This window comes from Rhamphochromis sp. 'chilingali', assembly GCF_963969265.1.
Source record: "Rhamphochromis sp. 'chilingali' genome assembly, chromosome: 9".
Classification (NCBI taxonomy): domain Eukaryota; kingdom Metazoa; phylum Chordata; class Actinopteri; order Cichliformes; family Cichlidae; genus Rhamphochromis; species Rhamphochromis sp. 'chilingali'.
The window spans coordinates 26,867,271-26,874,601 of NC_137936.1; the positions used below are offsets into that span (position 1 = coordinate 26,867,271).

Consider the following 7,331-nt stretch of genomic DNA (forward strand, 5'->3'; position numbering starts at 1 on the left):
ATTCGTATTCTATTTTTATCTTATTGTATATTTTTATTCTATTTTATTCTACTGTATATAGTATATTATTTTATTCTATTCTGTACAGCTGTGTACTGTATTTATTCTTATTGTATTCTAATTTTTGCGTCATAACTTTTGCACTGTCCACTTCCTGCTGTGACAAAACAAATTTCCCACGTGTGGGACTAATAAAGGTTATCTTATCTTATCTTATCTTATTTTCATATACTGACAACATTATTTTTAATAGCTTAGTTTAAATTTCAGACATCAAGACTTAAGGCAATCTTAAATTAGCTGAAATTAAAACATCTGAACTGAAGATGAGAGCCGGTAGAAATACACAGTGGAATTGTCAGAAATCCGTAACAATTCGTTTGTAGCCATCCAGAATGCAGTTTCGAGAAGGAAAAAAATGCAACAGTGGATATTTGAATCTGAACGCCCTATTCAACATGTCTAAAATGATATTCATCCTACAGATATCTTCAAAATATTACCAGTGCTGCTATTAAATGTTAAAACTGCTTGCCATGGCTACAGGGGCCTGTGCATGTCTAATAAAGGGCTTATATCATACCAGTAATGTATATTACTAACACATGTCAGTTTCAATCTAAACAGAAAAAAAATGCATCATGCCAATTATTTCACCAATCCTAAGTCCACCGCCCACAACATCCTGAGAGGCGCCCTGATCACAATAACTAAAAACACCTGTGCCTGTGAGTGCAGCCCTCAGTACTTAATGGATTTCAGCACTTTTCCAGGTCTAGTCTGGAGTAGCACATACCTTCATTGAACCACCTGTCCTGCAGATGTTTTTAGGTTAACCCTAAACATTAAATACAACTTCCAGAACAATCAACAGTAAGGGTTAGCATGATAAATCATAACTACTGCATAAATCTAACACACATTTTAGTTTTTCTACCAGCAATTGTCATCGAGGGGGAGCTTTCTGTACACCACTCAAAAAAATGAATGAGGTGGATTGTTCAGTGTATATTAATTATTTATTTTCATTTTACTTAAAATATATGTTTTTGTTAAGTTAACATATGTTTTTCTAATCAAGTCTACGTAATTGTGTCTATTATTCAACGTACATAATACTAATGTGTTACTTGATCGCATAACATTTAAGTTAAGTCAATTAGGATCGATATACCTTGTATATCCACAAGGTGGCAGTAATGCAAAAACAGTTGTAATGAAACCGCGCAGAACAAGAAGGTTTCACGGCTTGTGCCTGCTCATGCGCAAGACTTCAAGTTTAACTGAAAAAGGCTGTTTTGGCGCCAAGCTACTGTTTCTTTGAGAGGTAAGACCACTTTTTTTCTTTGATTATGTTGTGTAGTATCTATATGTCCAGCATGGTTATATTTTGCGTTTGTCTTACAAGACATGTTATATCGTTTGCGTGCGCTTGTTTTACATTAGTTTTACTGGGTCCTGGACATGCTTATTTTGTGGACTGTGTAAGAAACATTTTTATTGTTTTTTGTTTTATTAAGGGATTAGCTACAGGGGTTCATGGGGTTATTCTTTCAAGGGGTTATTTTTCCATTTGCTTTCTTGGGATTCCTTTTCTGTAATCCGAGAGTCGGAAATATCGAATAGGATAGCAAGGATAGCATAAAGTGACATTTAAAATCCAAAAAGTCAAGGGCGAAAGCCACTGTGACACCATTGTTCTGCTCTATCAGTAATCTGTATTATGTAAAAATGGTCTGTAAATACAGCATGTTTCCTAGCGGAGTTATACATATCAATGTAGTTATAAATTACAGTTTGTGAAAGTACACACTTAATTTTTTTAATAAAATTATTCAAGACATATGAGTGGACAGACAATGGAGGTCGACAGACCTGGTGATAATTGCTTCTATAGAAAGTTAGCACATGGCAGTGTCAATCTCTTGCTTTTCTTCTGAGTAGTATTTTATTTAGTTGTAATTCAAACAATAATTTGCTTCTTGAAATTAAGTAATGAATTTCTTGTTTTACTTTATAAATCTCAGATCCTGCCTTTACCTGCTCCCTCCTATACTGATGTGGTGTATGTGGTATTGCTGAGCTTGTATGTGGTATGTGAACTGTTATACTTTTAAAAACAAAACTGTTTTATAAGTTAAGTTTTCTTTTGTGTCCCATGCCCCTGTTATTTCTTCTCCACATCTGAACCATGGTTGCAGTTCAAGGGCCTGAGGCATGAAATTCTTTTCAGATCAGCTGTGATCAATATTTTTTGGAACTTGATAAATAACAATAAAAGCTGTAATGGCTCCATTAGCATTTTGTGTAAATGTTTGTGTTAAAATTATAGCTTTAATGAGGTCTTACTACATTAGTTTTAGTTTGTATATGTGTACATATAGTATGTATATTTACAGTACAGTATGTTGTGTTTGTTGACATATTTTCAGGTGGAAGCAGAATATGTGAGGATTACTACTGCTGCACATGTTCCAAGGCTTTTTACACAACTTGACCAATACACTGACCAGCTCATAAAAGTCTTCAAGAAAAAAGGAGGCGTTGCAGGGAAGAAAATTAGACAAACTTTGGCCCCAGCCACACAGGTGCGTTATTCTGTTGGTAGCAAAATATTATGGCTAATAAGATCATTTTCAAATTTAAACAGCTAGTGTATGGTAGCTGCACAGTGCACTTACATTTATATTAAGCAAGACAAAGTTTGGTACTCAAAACGTTGGAAAATTTAAATTACCTAAACATATGTAAAATCTGATCCCTTGATTTAGGTTAAACCAGAAGTGAATGTTTTTATGTTATGTTTTGAATGCAAAAAAGATGATGTATTAGTTTGTCTTTACCTCCATTATGGACATATATAATGTGGTGGAAACCCTGCCCAACAGGTTAACTATTCATGTCCATGTGATGATTAGTTGGTCTTGTGTACATGTCTATCTGTGCAGTGGATATGTCATTCATTTTGCGTATAATGTGAGTTTCTGTCATCCTAAAGTATATCTGTTTTCTCTTCCTGTATCTCTGCCACTCTCTACAGAAGGAAAGTATTGAAAAGGGGAGGGAGTGTGTCCTCAGGGCACTACCTTTTTACCTGAATGAAGACCCAAGCATCCTCTTCAAAGAATAATTGGTTGGTAATTTTAGTTTAGTTTTTTATCTGTATTAAACCAAATTTTGAATAACTAATGTTGTTGCATGTTGTAATGTTGTTGTTGTTGTTGTAATTTGCATGGAACCTGTTTAAATGTTTTGGGAAATCTTCTTGTATACCCAAACTATTTATATTTATCGTTGAATCTGTAGTCTGAAATAGTGGCACACTGGGGTGCATGTTCCTAATATTGTGTTTACGTCATTAAAGGGTAGCTTTGGCCCTTTTTCTTTCTTTTTTTAAAACTGGATGCCATTTTTCTATGTTTTTGTGTCTAAGCTACAGCTGTTCAGAGGGAGCTGGAACAAATTACCCTTGCTATCTTTACCATCGAAAGAGCTGATGCCAGCACTCCTCCAGCCGATGTGGGTATAACCATCTAGTGTGTCCTGCATGACCTGGAAGACCTGGCCTCTGCATGTGCACTCTTAATGGGTGGGATATATGCACTGAATCTCAGTTAACCTCAAGACTGAAAGCTTTCTTTGAAGTACTTCAGAAGCTCTTCCTTCATCTGTATGTCAGCATACTCTTGACCAAGGTACAGTTGCTCAAGAATACACTGAATGAATAAGCCAACCTTTAATTTGGATGATGAATGTTCTGTCAGATGGACAGAAGTTTTTCGGAGGCTGAATGGGAATAAAATGGTAATTTGTAAATGACAGATAACGGGAAAATTACATTTAAGAGAAATTTAGAACATTTTGAAAAGTTTGTAAACTACTACAATTTGAGAGATTTTACTGTTGTGGGGGGCTAGTAAGAGACAATCAAAAGTATTGAGATTTAAAGGATTTAATTGAGAGATGATACTGCACCAGAAATGTTGAAGGGTGGTGTGTATATTAGCGTTCAAGGCATATTGTTATGAGGTGGAAATATGTTCATATTCAGTTTGTGTTACATTGTGTGCATTGTAAAGGTAATTGCAATACATACTAAAAATAAGGGTAAGTTAGGAGGTTGATCTGATATCCTCGTGTTGGTGTTGTTCCCAGATCATCATACTAAATGTTGTTCCAGGATCAACATTGCAAGTGACCAATCAGAATGTTGTGACGTCATACTTTTGCGACTTCGGGAAAAACCGGCGTAAAACAAAAAACTGTACTTAAGCTGCGTGAAACCGCCTCTGTCCGCCGATCAACTGACCCTAACCCTAACCGTAACCCTTTAATAAACAGTAAGCAGAATTGATATTGTCCTTGCAACATTGGAATTTCATAAATGCACGAATGGCTTGGCGCGCAAAAGAATAACGTCACAACAATGTGACAACATTTTCATGATGGTCTGGGAACAACACCAACACGAGGATATCAGATCATCCAAGTTGGGAATGCAGGATGAATGTATATTTTGTGGACTTTTAAAGACGAACAATTGTTTCCATGTTAAAATGTTTACATCTGAAGTTTTTTGCCCAAACACTAGTAAAATAAATGTTGACAGTGGCAAGTGTTAAATGGTTACTGCTGTGCTGTTGCAAAAAAACTGAACGCTGACAAGCTGTTTTATTGTTAGACCATAATGTTGGCATGTTTTGTTAAAGTTTTATTTGGGATGGTGATGTCATTTTCTTTGATTGCTAATATCAGTGGACTATTTATTATTATTATTATTATTATTATTGTTGTTGTTGTTACATAAATTTTTTTTAAATTGTGGCTGTTGAGGTGGACACTTCACTTTGCATTGTTAAAGGCAAGCACTTCATTGGCATTGTGTTACTGGACTGACCCTAAGCAATCATTGCAAATAGCAACTTTGCTATCCATTTTAGACACTAAAAGAAAAAAACACTCACAGACCTTACTAGCATCACATGTGCATAACTCAAGTGTCATCTTATCAATGTGTTATGTGATCTTCAATGCGTTTTTTTTTTTTTTTCTTCTATTTCTGGTAGATACAGACATTTAATTTAAAGTCTTGATGTTGCATCTGTCTACATACTGTTAATTACTAACCCTAATGAGCTGTTGTGTTTTATTTTGGACTGGGTTTACACAAATGCTCACTGAATGTGTTGGCAATAAAAGAAATTTTAAAAAATAAGTTGGATGTACTTAATTCATTTGTGTGGAACCTGTTGACAAAATAGATTTATGTAAAACTAATTAATAAAGCACAAGGTGGCTGAAAATATAATATTTGAATTAATCTAACTTAAATTTAACATTTTACTGCCACAAATAAGAAATGTGTTGAAGTAACTAATCTAAACTATCTAACCTGAAAATATATCATCTTTGTTCATACAACATAACTTGATTTAGTTAGTCTTAAATATGTCTTGTTAATCTTAAGTAGTTTTTTTAAATTAGATGAACTAAAGATTTTTGCTTTAAACTAACATAATTCAATTTCGTGGAACCTGTTGACAAAATAATTTTAATTAAAGTCAACGTTTCATTTTTTTGAGTGTAGTAACATGCAGGTAAATATACTGTTTCATGAAGCGATGTGCTATAGTGAAATCAGCATTATATGATTAGTCTTGTTACAAATTAATTCCAGCTTTATTCTGGTCACAGTTTTTGTTGCTCCACTAAAGTGGCTGAGGGCCATAAACTGGAATTATAGTTTAAAAAGGAATGGTATTAATTGTAAACTCAGATTTACAAAGTCAGTAACAGTGACCAAGAAATGCTGTATGAATTCTTTGAAATATCATACACGAATCACACACAGGCTGAGGCAGAAGACTTCCGGGAAGAGAGTTAATAGGATCAACTGATCCTGTTTTATTATCAAAGCCATTTAAGATTATTTTATATTTTTAAAGCAAAATGATCAATAGTCAAGCTCAACTTTTTTTTAAAAATGTAAGTCATTGCCATGGTAAATGTATCTAACCTGGTTTACAATTCTCTGGGAGATTTTGAATTTTTTCAAATAAGTTGTTTGACAGAAACATGTCAGGTAAATTAAGGCTTAATTTAAGAATAAACTGCAAATTCCAAGAAGATTACATGAAATGCAGTACCTCTGTTTACTCAGTCGCACACCTCTGGTTATAATGGACACAATGACATAACTGCTCTGTTTGCACTTAGCGTAACCACTGTGCCTGTAGCCAGCTATGAGGTCACTGATGTTTGGACATCAGTGAGCTGAAGTGCAAATCAAATGTAAAATTTTAAAAAAAGGAAAAAATTGTTTGTCCCTGCATTCTTTAGTCTTCTTTTATACTTTAATGTTTGTTAGTTTGTGTCTGCTGTGCTAATAATGAGTTGTAAACATGGGCACATTCATAAACACCTTGCTTTAAGAGCATTTCTTGTATTCTCTGTAATCATATATCTTCTAATTGCCTACAGCAATCTGCTTGTTTCTGATCTGCCAGACTACAAACCATTCTGTAAGACGTTATGCTCTTATCTGTAACAAACGTTTAAAAAAAAAGTGACCTGATACAGTGTTTGCTATTTGGCTTTTTACTAACATTTAAATATCTATTAACAGCCAGGGTTGAGTTTAAATCTGGAAAGGTTTGGACATATATAAATAAAAAACTGGGTCTTGATTTCAGCCCCTCAGTTCATTCTTGAAATAATATAGTTTTCTCCTTTTCCCTTTCTTCTGATTGGCTGCCCCTCACAAACACAAGCCTTGAGCAGAAGGTGGGTGTGGCCTCTATACTTATACAGCCAGAGCTGTGTATCAGAGATTACCATGTTCATTTTATGAAGAGTAACTGAGCATTTAGAGCAGGCTGAAACCTGAACCTTTGGCTCAAAAGGATTAGTCCTCATTAAAGTAGCGAATGGTACTCATGGCCATTGATCAGTGGGTTTTGGTCAGTGGTTGTTGATCAATGGTCATGAGAATTTGCATAATTAAGATTAAGGAACTGACCTCCCAGCCCATTGTTCCTTCAGTGGGCTGATTTCAGTCATTATGCAAATGTACTGTTTATAAGATTGGGGAAACCTGCAGTCAGCTGAGACTGAAGAAGTCACTTGGATGAGTGACGAAAGGTTTCTCCCACAAAACGCTACGTCCAGATGAACAGAATCAACTTTTGGAGATTTACTTCCCTGGATGATTGAGAATGAATCAAGATGTATTCTTTCTATAGCTAAAAATAAATAAATAAATAATTTAATAAGCTACCATCTATCCTTTGGACTTTTTAATGTCTACATTCTCAGATCAACACAGCCCTGCC

The 7,331-nt window shown here is 34.7% G+C and overlaps 1 long non-coding RNA gene across 2 annotated transcripts; it reads left to right on the forward strand.

The window, feature by feature from the left end:
* The first annotated feature begins 1,277 nt into the window (after window positions 1-1,277).
* LOC308402923 lies at window positions 1,278-4,150 on the forward strand. 2 transcript variants are annotated; one of them, XR_013972826.1, is made up of 5 exons: window positions 1,278-1,327; window positions 2,028-2,093; window positions 2,433-2,588; window positions 3,041-3,133; window positions 3,434-4,150. It is a non-coding gene; the product is annotated as an uncharacterized lncRNA (long non-coding RNA). The 2 variants fall into 2 exon arrangements; XR_013972827.1 differs by lacking the exon at window positions 1,278-1,327 and adding an exon at window positions 1,353-1,484.
* The last annotated feature ends 3,181 nt before the right edge of the window (window positions 4,151-7,331 follow it).